The sequence below is a fragment of the Thunnus albacares genome, chromosome 18, assembly GCF_914725855.1.
Source record: "Thunnus albacares chromosome 18, fThuAlb1.1, whole genome shotgun sequence".
In the NCBI taxonomy this organism is placed as follows: Eukaryota; Metazoa; Chordata; class Actinopteri; order Scombriformes; family Scombridae; genus Thunnus; species Thunnus albacares.
The window spans coordinates 20,081,272-20,098,580 of NC_058123.1; the positions used below are offsets into that span (position 1 = coordinate 20,081,272).

Here is a 17,309-nt window from a genome sequence, read left to right on the forward strand (position 1 = left end):
CATACAAACAATAAAACATTATGTTAAGATCTATTAATCTCTCTCTCTCTCTCTCTCTCTCTCTCTCTCTCTCTCTCTCTCTCTCTCTCTCTCTCTCAGTTCAATTCAATTTAGTGAGGCTTTATTGGCATGACCATATTGAAGTACAGTATTGCCAAAGCACATTGTACAAAGTAGTACAAACTCTCTCTCTCTCTCTCTCTCTCTCTCTCTCTCTCTCTCTCTCTCTCTCTCTCTCTCTCTCTCTCTCTCTCTCTCTCTCTCTCCAACTCTCCATCTGTCTCTCTCAGAGAAGTGTAAACACTCCAGTCTGTGATTTATTATGAGACCTGTATGTTTTATTACTGTTTGATTGAAACCAAAAACCCTCCAGCTGCTCCTCTCTGCATCGCGTGCTCTCTCTCTTTCTCTCTCTCTCCCTCTGTCTAAGATTGTATCCTTTCTTTCTTTCTTTTTTTTGTTGAAAATGTGTCTTATTGCTATAAGTAGTTACACCTCTTTCTCTCACCATCTCTAACCTGCTACTTGCATCTCTCTCTCTCTCTCTCTCTCTCTCTCTCTCTCTCTCTCTCTCTCTCTCTCTCTCTCTCTCTCTCTCTCTGTCTGTCCCATGCCAATGCTTTATTGGCATGAAAGTTACAAGAACTATTTTATTTTCCCAAAGCATCAAAGTACAAATTGACCAAATATTTGGACAATACACAAAAACAGTAATATTAGCAACAACACAATATTAGATAAAGTACAGTATATCCATATCAATAATCAGTATTAAATTAAATCAATACAGTATTAACTGCTCTGCTCTCTCTCTCTCTCTCTCTCTCTCTCTCTCTCTCTCACTCTCTCTCTCTCTCTCTCTCTCTCTCTCTCTCTCTCTCTCTCTCTCTGCCTCTCCTCTCGATGGCACGAGGCAGACTGTCGCTCAGTGTCACTCATCTGCAGCTCGCGCTCTGTGGGCACGCGGCAGGTTTTCTTCCCCCATTTAAACCGGAATATGAGATCCTTTAACACCCACCGCAGCGTCTGGGTCGGAGGAACGGAGGCGAACAGCCCGGCACAGGTAAACGGGTTATGTTTTTTAAAAGTTCAACAGAGGTGAAAGGAAGGAAAAAGACATGTTTGCAAAGGATTTCCCGGTTTGTAGGCTTTTACAGTTAAAGTTTCTTCTGTTAAGAGACATGTTTTGTTCATTGAGTGAAACTTAAAACACTTCTGTCCAGATGATAACGACAGCGCTGCCTAAGTCAAATAAAATGTAATGAATCGAAAACTCGAATTAGAGTAGGTTATTTTATACTCTTTGCCTGCATGAGACAGTGATTTGTTCTACATTTTTTTAATCGCCATCAATTCATTGATTGACACAGACATCATCTCTCCATCAAGCTCCTTTATTAATCAGGCTGCAATCACCAGATATAACGCACATCATTTTAGGTGTTTATAATTTTAATGTTGCCCTTCACTATTTGACTCATTCACATGCTTAAGTACAACTATTTACTTGGCATGTAGTTTCAAAAACGTGTTATATTTATGATTTTTTACAAATTATGTATTTATTGGACGAATTCTCTCTACTATATATGTTGCTCACTTTCAAACCAGAAATGATGATCTTTGAACTACATTCATGGTCACTTTAAGGTACTATATATATATCTTTTAACTTACTGCACATCAGTATGGTACTATTCTACTCTATAAACTGTGTATTTACTTTTTAAAGGTTCATGATAACACATTGATCTGATTATCTGCCCCTTGCTCATGATTTAACCAGCTGTAGTGTGACTATTTGTTGTTTTCTTTCAATCACGAAAAGTCTCAGTGTAAAGGTACAAAGACTTGTTGTTGACAGAAATATAGTGTGCAGGTATATATATTTTATACAGGTAGACACATTAAGGTTAGCTTTTGAGAGGAAAATGTCAATTGGGGCACAGGAGAATAAGTTAATGGGGCTTCAAGCAGAGAAAGTTTTTGTTTTATATTTAGTACACATTCAGAGAAACTTGTCCCCAGAATAAGTGCTTAAACTTTAGTTGAACCTCCTTTGGCTCAGCAAGTCTTATCACTTGTTTTATTATATGACTTCTATCATATGAGTCAGAGGTGTGTCCATCTGAGAGTATGGATGGATAAACATACAGTAGTTGTGTGTGATATGTGGAAAAAACTGGCATTTGTGAGGGGAAAAGAAGATAAGCGCGTCCTCTGGGTCTTTATTTTGGCTTGCTGAAAAATTTACAAAAAACATTCGTCGTTTCATGTCAGTATCTCAAAAAGCATTTGCTGGCTGTCAGGACACATGAAAAGGTTTGTTCTTGTTCAATTTCCGCCGAACACAGTTACCTGATCGCTGACATTTCATCACAGATATGCTGCAATTTCTCCTTCCTTATTACTTTATTATGGTTTGCCTATTAGAAACATGAACCACACACACACACACACATTATTGTATGCACACAGATGCTCATGTACACAGTTTATTGATATAGGTGATGCACTTCAGTAGGCAAGGCAGATACTGCTGCTGTGTATTTGGCTGCTTTCCAGTTGATTAAGCTTTTAATTGATTGTAAACAGTGAATACCGGGCAACAGTGAGATAACTGCTCTGATACACCGTAGATTGTAATGTTTACACTATGTGAGCACGTGCATGTGTTTGTGTGTGTTCAAGATAAAGAGAGGGATGAAAAAAAGGGAGGGACAGAGATGTTTTTTGTTGTGGAAAAGATTTGAAAAGCAAGTTTCTAATTTCATGAAGGGTTGTGAAAAGAGCTTAATGTTCAACAAGGCACAGAAGGTGGACGGGCTATAAATAGTGACAGGGATCATAAGGAAAGGACTGCATGGAGTCACAACCAGAAACAGGAGGTTGACATTTGAATAGTATTCTGGAAAGTAAGGAAGTGATGTGTGTTTGAACTTTTTTTTTTAATTCTAACTTAAACCTATGGTAACTTTCTCTAAGCCAGCCTAACACCAACTTGTGTGACCAAAGAGTGCAGCTGCATAAAGTTATCCTAACCTTTCCAGGTGACACTGGTTCCACTTCACACATTTACATGTCACATGATCCTGTACTAGTGAGCAGAGACATGCAGACAGACAAGCTGATGCACCGACACAGATTCACAAAGCAAAAAAACAAATACAAGTACATCATGTCATTTGTTATTGCCCTCCAGAACATCATATATAAGCATCTTCTGATCTTACATTTAAATGTAAACGTGTCATTTTTGGGCGTTAGCTGAAACAACTGCCATTTTTCTTGGGAGGACAGCATAACCTGTGTGTTTTTACTAGACATAATATTCTCACCCATTCATGTGAAAAAAATAGGTAACTGTTAAGGTTAGACTAAGGGACATTTTTTACATTTATTTCCTCTGTTTTCTCATGTTATGTTTTCCATTCTGTAAATCACAAACTGTTGCTTATTTGCTGCAATAGTTTAATGTCAAGCTAGTTCTAACATACTCTATTTTTATGTACCTTCTCACAGTAGGAAATGTATTTCTGCTTGTCAACAGAGTGTATTAATTGCATGTGAGTAATATTTTGTGAGATTTCATGAGACCAGCATATTGTTTTCATGAAGCTTGAGGCAAATTTAAAAAACGTGGACAGCAGATTTTAAGACTCATTCAATCACTTGAAATGTTTCCCATTTCAGTGATGTAATCAAACATAATAAAAAAAAATTAAATGGCAGCTTAACAAGACGACCATGAAAACCCACAGCCCACTCCTTCTGTTCTGATTGTTTCCCTGCAGTCTTTGCTAAAGTATTAAGTAAAGGGATGACTTATATTTAGTTGGACTGATGCAAGCCTAAACTATTACATGAGATGTAGAATTTTAAAAGAAAGGAAACAGTGGTGTCATTTAAAAGGTCATTGTTTAAATCCCCTCTCTGATTATAAATCACTTTAATTGCATTCCTGTGACGAGGCTCCTATTTTCAGGATATCTTGTCCAAACCAGCATTAGCTTGCCAACATCTTTTGGCACATCTACAAAACATATTACATGGAATTCACACTGTGTTATCACTTAAACACACAACATTTGCCCCAATAGAATAACCAACAACCAACCTCATCACTTATCTTCCCTTAGATTGTTTCCCAGGAATAAGTGGTCCCAGTTGTGTAACCTCTGGCAGCATCTGGGAAGAAGACAAAATAAATAAAAGGCAATTTGTGAAAGCAAGCAGTGATGGTGATTTACAGTTATTAAACAATTTATTGCTACAGAATTTGAATCTGGATCAAATGATTTGATTTCTATCATTTTAGAAGAAATAAGCACTCCTGCCTCATCCAAGTACAATTCCAACACTGGCCAGTAGCCATATGCAGGCTGATAGCCCTGGCCAGTTCCCAGATATGAGTATCTGTAAATGAATCAGGCAGGTGAAAGAAACTGGTGCTGAGAGACAGTGAGTGTACTCAAGTAACCTGTCACTGGCAAATGAAGGTAGTACAGTATTTTAGTCACAGAGAAAAGTGATTTTGTGGATCAGCCCTGCTCTCTGTCTTTACTAGAAACAGTTAATGTCTTGTCCTTGCTATCGCCTACTGCGCTGTCCTTATTAGCCTCTCTCTGTAGACTTGTAGGAGAAAGCCACCACCTTCAGGCTAATTTTAGGTTGTCTGTACCAACACCGACTTATTAGCCTGGTTCCTATGGCTAACCAGGCTTTATTCATTATCATTGTCACCCAACCTCATGCGTGGCACCACATCCGTTTTGACTCTTGGTTATCAACAGAGATAAGTTGTCAAATAGGCAATAGTGTAAATTCAACTCAGTGCTGTCAACACTGATATGAGCACTTTGACTTGGTCCTATCGCCTACTTAATGTTCCTTGTGGTTTGTCTGCACACAGTGAGCCTAGTTGTTATTCTTTTTTCACACAATAAGCCATTTACAGCTGCACAGAAGGAGATCAGTGCCATATGTTAACTAACATGGGACTGGTTCTGACCCCACCCACTGAGATACATGTAACTACACCTACACCTGAACAAGCATCTCAGAGAGCTCAGCAAGTTTCCGCAGGTCTAGGTGTAGAAAGGAGGAATGTGAGATTTCTGTTGGTATCAAGAGACAGTGATGGCAATACTTTTGCAACTTTATCAATTAATCATTCAAGTCATATATAAAGCAGACATGCCAAACATTCACCAGCTTCACAAAGATTTGCCATTTTTTCTGTTTTATATTCTTGTGGGTATTTTCTCGGACAGTTGGTAGAACAAAAGAAGCTATTTCAAGACACTGCCTTAGGGTCTGGGAAACTGTGATGGGCATTTTTCCCAAGATGTTATGGATACTAAACAAATAGATGAATATGAAAACTGCTCCACAAATCAATCAATAATGTGTAATAACCATTAGTTGCAGACCAAGTGCAAGGAAAACTTAAAAAGCACAGGTTTCCAAGCAAACTGATAATAAACAGTGCATTTTTGTGATTGATTTTGCAGGCAACCAATAATGTTTGAATATGCTCAAATTGCAGACTCTCTGAAGCTGAAACTGTGGTAGCATTTGCTGAACCCATACAGTCAATAAAATCACTTAGTTACGTCCTTGTCTGTTGATGTTCAGCCATCAGTCTCCAATTATTTGATGCTTTTTTGACATTTTCTGACATCCCTGTGTGGGAGCGCATGCAGGGTTTCCCTTAAACTGGGATCTGTGGTTTCAGTCATCTATTAATGCCTAAATGTATTTAAGCAGTGAACGTGGCAAAATTCAAGTACACACATAAAAAAGAACAAATACAAAACTCAGTTCCTCCTTAGCATCTGAAATAGATAATAATCAGCTGTTCTTCTTGTGCTGAAGTGAAACCTTAACTATCCCACCACAGTGATTTAGCTGTTCATACTATAAGTTTATCTCTTAATGGAGTTAGGATTATATTTCAGGTTTACAGGTTAACAGGATGATAAAAGTTCTGATTGAGCTATTCCCGGACAACAAGTTGCATTTTGAAAGAAGCAGGTAATATTAGTACAGTAGAGGGTTTCTTTTTTAGTGCAACAAGTACAGCAAAATTTTTTGTCAAGTGCATGAGTTGAATGTGAGTGCATGAGTTTGTTCTGTGAGTTACGGTGAAGTTACTCATACACAGCATGTTGTACGTTCACTGGTGTGGGGAAAACTTTAAGATTACAATTTTTAGTTGAATATTATGACAGTAAAATAAGAATGTCATGTGGCCCTACACTGTAGAAACAAGTTTTATTTAAATAAATAGACTTACTGTATGCAGTATGAAAAGAGGGCCATGCAAAGCATCAAGTTAAACATCTTAAACATCATACATCTGTCAAATGAATTAATAAAGAGTGACTGACAGAATTATAAAGAGGTTTTTTTAATTATATTGTTTAATTTGGTGTAAAATCTTTATGAGAAGAAGCTTTTTGTTGTTATTTTTTTCCCTTCTTTATTGGTTGCCATGTAATTGTTTTCTTGTGCGTATTTTAAGCACAATTTCCCGGCAGAGCATGTGGATAAGGAGATATTGATGTGGACAGTGGTGCTATGAGAAAGTGGAAAACTGATCAGTCCTAACTAAACCCATGGGGAGGCACAGACTGGGTGATGACTGGGTAGATGCTTTTATTTCCACAGTCTGCTCACATTTGTGCATGTATGGCTTTGTGTGTGTGTGTGTGCTTGAGTGCACATGTTTGTGTGTTATTCTCTATATTCTGCAGTCATTCTCCTTTTACCCCCTCCATCCAGTGAGCTGGCACCCTCATTGTGATGAGCCTAGCACGCTCAATTACCCACTCACAACCCATTACCCTCACCCACACAGCTTTATTCAGAAGACATGCTCCATCCGCTGAGAGTTGCATCTTGCTCCAGTCACGCTAGCAGGCTAGTGTGTGATTTAGTGCATCCCTGTGAGCGCATGGAAAAGTCAGCGCCTCTACACTGAGGGAGAAAATGAGGGCCTTTTGATAGTAATTGTCCGTGACAGTGTTGATTTGAGGATATGTTTAAGGTTTTGTCTAACCTTGTTGAAGCAGCAGATTCATATTGCTACACAGTGGGTGTACAGATGATTTTTAGATATAATATTTAACTCATGGCTTTTTGAGAATATTGTTTATTCTTTATTTGGATCCCATTTAGTTGTTCCCTTGGCAACAACTACTCTTCCTGGGGTCCATATTAAGAAAATACAGTATAATGACATATTCATGTTCACATACAGAAGATGACTGTAGATGATTGAAAATACTTTTATCATTTTCTTTACATCATTCCCTCCAATGCTTAAAGCTATTAACAATTAGTAAGATTATCTTCAATCATATCAGTGGTATCAGAAAAAGTAAGATAGTGTCCTTCCTCAAATTAAATAATTTAATACAAGCAAGAGTGGAGGGTTTTCTCACAAATGGCACTTTTCAACTTGGGAGCTGAAACTCAAGAAAACTAAATCTGTTCTCCAGCCACACTGGTTTCCAAAATTTCACCAATCTCTTTATTTATTTTAGCTGCCAAATATGGTCTTTAAACTTGGCTAAGTGTCTCCAGATGCTGCCTGGTTGTTCAGCTATTTTTTACACAGGCTGGTAGTTTATAAAAACCCACCAGATTAACCGTCCTGTTTGCACATCACATCATATGCCATGCCACATCTACAGAGATTATGTGCAGAATCAAAAAGATACAATGCCAGCTAGTGGGGTGTGTATTTGATTTTTAATCTATTTTCTACCTAACATTAGACCCAGGTTTGAGATAATGACTTAATTCCCAGCAGACTTATCCAACAGGATCTGTCATAACTATTCTAGGCTAGTGGCCCACTTGTCAACAGAAGGTTGTGAGTTTGAGGTGCTATCACTGCAGAACCAGGTATTCCATCTTTTTCCTCATCTGACAAATGTGCAGTTTTACTTACTGATATAACCCTTACCCTACTGTATAACAGTAAAGCTCTTTAATGTGCTTTACATTGAAGATCTGGGCATTAACGCATTACTTAATAGCATATTACAGTAATGTTATTATTTTTCTACAACATGAAGAGAGAGGATTACAATTTGAATTTCAGTGGTGTTCAGTTACTTCGAAAGTATGGGGGTCAGCTTGTTCATAGTCCTCCTGGGAGTTTGATGGATTGATATCAATTTTGGTCTTTATCCATCCAGACTAATGTGGAGGTGTGGGGAAGTAGCTAACCTCTACCAAATGTAATGTAACAGGTAGCCTAATGTACCTAATTACTTTTGCTGTTGAGCAATTGATAAAGTAATGCAAGTACTTTTCCAAGAGTATGTAATGAGTTGATCCACTTTCTAGTAACATACCAAACACTGGACCGGGGCTGCTGGCAGTGTTTGCCATCAGGGCTGTACTGACATAGAAAAGAGTGTTATCTATAAGTGTTACAAAGATTGCTGCTATGCAATTTCAAAAAAAAAAAAGAAAAAGAGACCTAAGAGTGACCGGGTAAGAAACCACTACACCAACTCTGAAGGCAGGTCTGAACATCAATTTTCTTTTGGGGACACAGTTATCGTCCGAGAATGTGGGTTGAAGTTCAGGCTTGCACACAAGGGCCCAGGGACACTGCAGGCTGGATTGGACTGGCCCTAGACACAGAGAGGTGGGTTAATCAAAGGAACAGGCCAAAGGTGCCTTTGACTGGACGTCATAGTCTGTATTTCTGAAAAGAAAAAAAAAAAAATCCACCCACCCAGACGGGCCTTGGGTTATGGGGAAGCACTTCCACTTTAGCTCCTGGGAGTTCAAATCCTGGTGTTCTTTCTCTCCAGCTGTTCGCTGCTCCAGCCAGGTTTGCCACCTCCTGACTTGGCACAGTTGGGCTTCCTTCCTTGGGCTTCCCCTTACAGTGTTGGTCTCTCAGAAATAATTAGTCTATTGCACATTCCCATTGTATTCATGCACAAGTGAATCCCACTTGGTTAATTTTCTATTAAAAAATGTCCATCCTTCCATTAAAATTCTAATTACTTAAAAACATGCCAGGCCAGGCTCAAACTCTACCACCAGGGCTTACTTTCTTTTGCATGTGCAGTGCTCTTGATTCAGACCAGCTCCCTCAGCAATGCCCCTCTGCCTCCCTCTGCTTCATGTTGATCAGGGGTTTTTTTGCCTGTTGTTCTGGGCTGCCTTTATAGGGAAGGACACCAAGCAACACACCAATGAGATAATTTCAGTAATTGACTCCATATAGCTGGCAGCTGGGCAGGAAGGGTGATCTCCACTTCCATATCTCGTATGGGTGTGGTTTGTGTCACACACACACACAACTGTTCTCCTAATCAGGAAGCAAAAAAAGAAAAAAGAAAAAAAACATGCACTTTCAAATACAGAGAAAAAAATAAAACCAAACCTAGTGTGTGGTGTGGCAGTTCCTTCACTTGATCCTCTGTGTGTCACATTTCATGACACACTCCCCAACTTTTTGATGCCTATACTGGGCAACTTTATGGGTAAAATCACAGAAACTATTCATATGGTGCCGTTGCTGCATCCCGGGTGGCTGTGGTATCTGCTTCCAGTGCACTACTTGTGTGTGAGCAGGTATCAGGATGAAAAAGGACATACTTGCAGCCTATTACAATGAACCGCTCGGACAGGACTGTGTTTACCCTTCAGCTGTATTTTACATGTCGGGTTAGTAGGGTCAGGCTAGCCAACTACAATCTGGATATGTTCTTCCCAGTGTACTGCCAATTTACCTTGCCCATTTTGTCACGTGGACTAGAATCCTCTCTCCTAGGAGCAATGGGGTAGCTTTGGCTGTAGCATCATACCTCTCCTTCATCTGGGTTGTGACTTTCTGGGTGGGTTCTTCTACCATATGGAAGGCCAGCATCAGCTGCTCATGATGCCTTCTGACCCACTCCTGGGTAGTTGTGCTCTCCGTAGCTCTTGCTGTACCCATGGACAGCTCGATTGGCAGGTGGGCATTCCATCCAAACATCAGATAGTGGGGGATGTATCCAGTGGATGCATGAACAGAGTTGTTATAGGCCTGAAGCAGTTCTGGTATGTATTGCACCTACCTGGTGTGTTTCTCTTCATCCAATGTTGCCAACATGTTCAATAATGTCCGACTGAAACTCTGACCGTGTTTTCTGACAGTGGCACCTTGATCTGAGTGTAGCTATTCTGGGCATCCCATTGGTTGAATAATATGTTTTAACACCTTCTTTGCTGTGGTTGAAGCTGTCTGGTCTCTGGTAGGTATTGCTCAAGCATATTTAGTGAACACATCAGTTGCAGCTAGGATATACTGGTAGAAGTCTGCTGGTCTACCTTGTGTCAGAAAGTCAACAGCAACAATTTGCAATGGTGCATGTGCATGGAGAGGGACAAGATGGACCTTACCATCACAGTGACCTTTATGGCGCACACATCGTTCACTGGAGTCTATCCAAACTGACACATCCTTGTAAAAACTCTGATGTAAAGTCAAAGGGGTCTTTGCTACACCCTGATGCCCATGGAAAGCCTTCCAGTGGTTGCTCCTATAGGGGAACAAGGATTTGGTGATATACCTCGTGAGCTAGGGTGTAGCATTTTTCTCACTGATACACCCTCCAGCAGCTGAAACCGGAGATTGTTGTATATAGCGCAGGACTGTGGTGGCTTCTTGATGCCTTCCCTCCTGAGATGGCCTACTTCCTCAAGCCAGCTTTTGAAGGGTGGAGTGCTCCTGTTGTTTCCAGTATCCTGAATCCCAGTCAACCTTCACAACCCTCAAATGTGCTGGTTCCAGTGTAGTCTGCAGGGGTGTTAGGTCTTGAGGTTGCACCTTTTCAGTCACTGGCCATTTCAAAGCCAGCAGTTCCAATTTGAAGGAGCTATAGTCAGAGTTATTCCACTCTGTGGGTGATAAACTTCTACTGGCATAGGCTATCACTCGTTCCTTCCTCTACTGTACTTGAGATAGCACTGCCCTGAGGCCCACAGTACTGGCATTGGTGTACAGCCGGAAGGGTAGTTTACAATCTGCAAGAGCTAGGATGGGTGCTTCTAACAGTTTCTGTTTCAGCAAGTTAAACAATTGTTGGCAGTTCTCATCCGATTTTATGGGGATATTCTGTTTTTTGTTCTTAGGTACTCCAATCAGTGGAGAGTAAATTGGCCTAGCAACACTTGCAAATCCAGCAATGAACCGGTGATAATATCCTGTAAAGCCAAGAAAAGGAGTGCACCTGATGGATTGTCTGTGGGGCTGGCCAATTCTGTTCACTGACAATCTTGTCTGGGACAGGGCCACACCATCACTGCTCACAAGGTGATGCAAGAACTTGACCTGTTTCTGAAATAAAACTCATTTGTCTGGGCGTTATTTCAATCAGTAGCTTTTCAGTCATTCAAACACTGATTCAAGGTGATGTAAATGGGTGTCAAAATCTGGTGAGTATACTATCACATCATCTAGATATATCAGGGCAGACTGTGATTTGACTCCCTAGGCAGCTTTGCATCAATCTTTGGATTGTTGCAGGAGCATTACAGAGGCCAAATGGCATCCTTTCAAATTTATACAGCCCAAAAGGGGTACAAAAAGCAGTTCTCTCTATCAACTTCAGAAACTCACTTGCCAATAGTCACTTGCCAATTCAAGTGTAGAGTAGTACTTAGCTTTTGTCAATGTTGTCAAAGTGTCTTCAGTTCTAGGAAGGTGGTGAGCATCTTCATGTGTAACTGCATTTAGCTTCCAATAGACCACAAAATCTTAGTTCATCATTCTTTTTGCATACCAGGACAATTGGTGGCCCAGGTGCCTTGGGACTGGTGCTCTCCCTAACCAACCCAGATTGAATCATTTTATTCAATAGCTCTCGCACTTCCTGGTACATAGTAGAGGGGATAGGCCGGTAATGCTGTAATTGGGGGTGCCATACCTGTGGGGATGGAGGCCTTGATTACATCCGTCTGGCCATAGCCCTCTTCATGCACAACAAAGACATGTCCACACTTTGAGCAGGCTTCTCAATTTCTCCTGTTTGTCTGTGGACAGATCTTGGTTTCTGTATATCATGGCCTCTATATTTGCAAAGATTCTGGTTAGCTCACCTTGTACACGCCAACTTCTACAATGCCTGGCCTGGTTTGTTCAAGGGTAATTTCAAGGAGTTTTTGGATTTGGATGCTTTCCATGGAAAAAATGCTGATAACCTAAGGTGACAGGAAAAGGGTTAAGGTTCCTCACCTTGATGGGGACTCTGCTCCTCCAGACCATTCCCAGTGATTGGGCAACTGCAACTGTACTAGGGCCCTCAAGTGGTTCCACCAAAATACAATGTTTTTTCTTCAATGTGGATGGAGCCCTGGCCCAAATTACTGGCTCAATCTGTCTAAAGATCATCACTGGGTGGCAATAAGCTGTGCAAAGAGTCCCTGTCTGTTGTGCAGGAGTGGCAGCCTGAATTCTCTGGCAGTCTTCAAAAGCTGTTGCCCACACATGTTGAGTGTTAGCAGTAGCTTCAGGGGGCCATGCCTGCATCTGTACCTGTGGCTTAGAGAAGAGAATATCCCAGCATGGAACAATGACATTCATGCCCAGGATGGGTAATGCATTTGGGTTGTTTGGATCACTCTCCAAAATCACAATCCCCATGTCCTTCAAAACAATGTCCCCCACTTGTACTTCAGTTACTGCATAGCCCACATAAGGGATTGCCAACCCATTTGCTTACCGCAGCTTCAGCCAATCGAGGTTGCTTTCATCCCCCAGCTTCTGCTCTTCAAACAGTCTCTTAAAACAGGCTTCAGACATTAATATCACATTAGACCAAGTGTCCAGCAAAAATGTGATTTTTTTGCCCTTAGTTAACACCTTTACCTGATGACATGTCCCTATGAATCGTGAACGGTTTGTCTGGGTTGGACCATTGCCATCATTTCCAGCCACCAGGTCTGTAGTGGCTGGAATTACTTGTTGGGTGTTGTCACCCTACACTCCCTCGCCATATGTCCGCTAATGTCACACTTACTGGAGATAGGTCGCTCTTGTTGGTCCCTCTGGTGCCCTGGCCGGTTTTAGGTCCCCAAGGCCGTGTTCCAAGCCTGGTCTCTGGGGGCAGCTTGAAGTCTTCTGTGTGTCTTCTATGATGGTGGGACCTAGAGGGATGGGGCCTCAAGCCTCTGAAAAAAAAGAGTCCTAAGAGCGACCAGGTAAGAAACCACTACACCAACTCTGAAGGCAGGTCTGAACATCAGTTTATTTTCTTTTGGGGATACAGTTATAGTCAGAAAATGAGGGTTGAAGTTGTTCAGGCTTGCACTCAAGGGCCCAGGGACACTGCAGGCTGGACTGGACTGGCTCTAGACACAGAGAGGTGGGTTAATCAAAGGAACAGGCCACAGGTGCGTTTTTGTGCAGTCATGGTCTGTATTTCTGAAAAAAAAAAATCCACCCACCTAGACAGGCCTTGATTTATGGGTGAGGCACTTCCACTCAAGCTTCTGGGAGTTCAAATCCTGATGTCCTTTCTCTCCAGCTGTTGGCTGCTCCAGCCAGGTTTGCCACCTCCTGACTTGACACAGTCGGGCTTCCTTCCTTTGGCTTCCCCCTATAATGTTGGTCCCTCAAAAATAATTAGTCTATTGCACATTCCCAGTGTATTCATCCAGAGGTTAATTCCTCTTGGTTAGTTTTCTATTAAAAAACGTTCATCCTTCCATTAAAAGACAAATTACTTAAAAACATGCCAGGCCAGGCTAAAACTCTCTACCACCAGGGCTCACCTTGCTTTGCACATGCTTTGCTCTTGATCCAGACCAGCTCCCTCAACAATAGCCCTCTGCTCTTCTCTGCTTCATGTTGATGAGGTTTTTTTCACCTGTTCTTTTGGGCTGCCGTTATAGTGAAGGACACCAAGTTACAAACCATTGAGATAATTTCAGTAATTGAGTCCAAATAGTTGGCAGCTGGGCAGGAAGGGTGATCTTCATTCCCATATCTCACATGGGTGTGGTTTGTGTTACACACACAATTGGTCTCCTAATCAGGAAGCAACAAAAAAATGCATTTTCAAATATAGAGAAAAAAATAAAACCAAACCCAGTGTGTGGTGTGGAGGTCACACTTCACCCTCTGTGGGTCACATTTCATAAAATAAGCTCAAACTTAATCAATAGAAAATGCAAAGGTAGAGGTCATTTATCTGATCGACAGGTGATCCCTGGGCATTACATTGAAGAATACAGCAACAAGTGCTGAGCAACAAAGATGGAGACAAAACATGGATCTGAGAGATCACCACTTAAATATGTTTTTCCACAAGGGTTTTAGTGACATCCAGTGCGCTCTTAATGTTCTTTCCACCGCAGATTTAAGAATTTAATGTGTACTGGTTACAGTCAAGAGTTTAGTGTTACATCCTTCTACTGTAGAAGCCTTTCCAACCCATAGAAAGTATGTGTGTGTGCTGTGTGTTGGTGTGCCGCCTGCTGCTGCTGCTGGTGAGTTATTTCATGGTTTTGATTGGCATCCCAAACCAATTTGTTCTTGAGCAAACAAAAATTGTCATTTCTCCAATTCCTCTGTTTCCTGCTGCTGCGGTCAGTTGTGTGTGTTTGTGTGTGTGCGAGACTGGATAGTGTTTTTTGCTGTTGGCTGATTATTGCTGAGTTAAACTGACAGGAGTTCTGCTTTCTGTTTTGTACTCTTTGAATTCTGCTGCAGTCAGAGACAGTGGCAAAAACATTAGTCATCTTCCCAGTGGTTCCATGTCAATTGAGCAGAAAGGGCTCTAGACTTGTGAAACTGTGTGTGATGTTGTAGCCTTCATTTATAGAGGGATATGACTTTAATACAGAGTGATTGGTCAGGTGTGAGGAAGTGAGAAAATAAGCAGGGTTTGAAGTTCTTTCTCAAGCTCTCTTTTTTCATTCTTAGTAGAACTATTGCTGTCACTTTTCATGTGTTCAAATGAGTGCAACACAATGAATGTCTTGATAGAGAGGCTGTCTAAAGATGTGTATCGTTGTCCCCATATTTAAACAATTATCGTAGCTTACCCCTCTCTGTGATGGCCAGATTTTCACCCTGCCTTTGAGTGTGGAACAGCCATAAACACTTTTTATCTTTTCATGTGGTGGAAGCATACCCCTGCCCTTAGGTACTAAAGGTACGACCCACTGTAACACCCATAAACACATTTTGGCTTCTGTATGAGGCTCAAAGTGCATTTATTTCAAAAAAGAAATTCAGCAAATGTTGTTTGCAGGTCTTAACATATGAGTAAATAACACCTCCACCACCTCCACCACTACTGAGTCCTCATCACCATACCAATCAGTAACATTTGGCAACTGTTTAAAGATACACTCCAAAAATATTGTCACAGTCACAGGTTTTGACTTTCTATGATGGGAAAGGTTTGATGTTAGTCCTAAAAGAAATGCCTCTTTTTAGGGCCGCCGTTTGCACTGATGCTTAGCAATTGTACAGCAAAAGAGTCATTGCAGAGGAGGCAGAAAGACCCATTTCTGTACTCAAAATAGCAGAAAAAATAAATATGCAAAGCAGCTACTCAGAGCAGTTTGAGGAGTGCTTATTTACTTGACTGGAAAACTCTTGCTCTTCCTGTGCTGTTGCTATCACTTTCTTCACCTACACAAACTATCTGCATGCAATACAAGATACGAATCATAAAATGAAGGTTACAGGTTCAGGGAAAGTGAAATAATAATGATAATAATAATAATAATAATAATAATAATAATAATAATAGTAGTAATTTGGATTGAATGATACATGTAGTACTGTTTATATTTTCTCCTCAAGGATAAGACTGATGATATTCCTTACTTTTCTAATATTCAACAAATTACATTTAAAAAAACCCAAAATCAACATTGCTTTAGTCCTTCTCTCAATACTTACTTACTACCCACCTTGTCTTTGGCTCTCATCGAAAAGCCTATTGGATCCTAGTGAAGACTAAATATTAAAAAGAAGTCACAAATGTAGTTTTTTTAAAGGCTAAATCATTTCCTAAAACAGGTTGGGACTGTAGTTTTTAGCCAACATTATTCAAACCAGAGTAAATAGTGGATTTGTTGGGGATTATTTTCAGCTGCAGATTTGTTGAGCTATTGAGTATTTAAGTACAGCTTATGTGGGTTTTACTACAGTGCTCGTGTCACCCAGTACAACAGTGTGGCTCATTGATGTGTTTTTAATAGTTTTTGAACAATAGAGGAAGTCTATGGCATGGAAGAATATATCAGGCTTTAGCTAGAAAGACAATACTTGTTAGTAGGATTGATTAATTGTTGCATATGGTCTTTCATTCAATTTGTTGGTAATAAGAAGAATGTAGAATATCAACAGTTTTATCCTATAACCCCGCCTTCCAAGGCTGAATGAGTAATTAGCAATGTTAAAGATTGAGAATTGAGAGAGTGCAATTTTCTCATTGCAAGAGCTTCGATTTTAATTATGATTTAATTAACAGTGTCTTGTTATCTGTGGACAGCTATAGAGCAGAGCTGTCCACAGCATTTGGTGTCGCCAGTCAGATATCAGAAATATCAACAGTTTGCATTTTTACCATAACTGGCTACTGGCATAACTACTATATGTAGCTGTTATCACTAAATTTAGCACCATTTGTGATGGCACAATTAAAATTGAAAATTATTTAGTAATGGCAGGTACATGCAAAATACAAAAAACAACTGCTTTATTTAATCTGACTCAAGATACTGTAAGTCTCAACATGACACTTTTGTGATAATGCTTGGAATCTTGCTTGAAAATCATATCTTGTTTAAAACTATGTAGACCACAACTACAAAACAATTGTAATATCAGTCAAAAATTGCAATTTGATATTTTCCACAACATTTTCAGCTCTACTGCCCTTTAATGTGTATCAACACTGATCAACAGCTACCTCACAGCTTCAGGTGAGAGCATCTGTTCTGGCAGTAGTTGGTTTAAAAGTCAGCCTTTCTTACTCAAACATTTAAAATTGCAGGAGGATAGACTGGAGAGCATGATACCTCTCAGTCTCCTGGCAACAGGACCAGAGTCTCCTCCACATACAAATCAACAAATGTGCGCACACACAAACATACACACGGTTCAGTCCTCTCACAGTCTGAGGTGTGAAATTATGTGAGAAGTATTTACTTCCCACCTGAAAAGAAAACAAGTGAGTGGAGAGTTAAAGTGCATTTAATTTGCTGCATTTGTTGTGTTCACAGCAATGCATTTGTCACAACACACTACTGTTTAATCAAATTAATATGAT

General features: G+C 40.3%; 1 protein-coding gene and 1 long non-coding RNA gene across 2 annotated transcripts in view; one reads left to right on the top strand and one right to left on the bottom strand.

Moving 5' to 3' along the window:
* The first annotated feature begins 1,012 nt into the window (after nt 1–1,012).
* The window catches only part of si:dkey-247m21.3 (5-hydroxytryptamine receptor 4), a 57,878-nt gene continuing 41,581 nt past the window's right edge, over nt 1,013–17,309 (top strand). The window contains exon 1 of the mRNA XM_044334416.1: nt 1,013–1,063. The gene's annotated coding sequence lies outside the window, so the exon portion shown is untranslated. The remainder of the gene's footprint in view (nt 1,064–17,309) is intronic.
* On the bottom strand, nt 6,580–14,021 carry LOC122968894. Its single transcript, XR_006398906.1, has 5 exons — nt 13,792–14,021; nt 13,465–13,616; nt 13,038–13,366; nt 8,759–9,195; nt 6,580–8,654 (listed from the first exon to the last, which is right to left on the bottom strand). It is a non-coding gene; the product is annotated as an uncharacterized LOC122968894 (long non-coding RNA).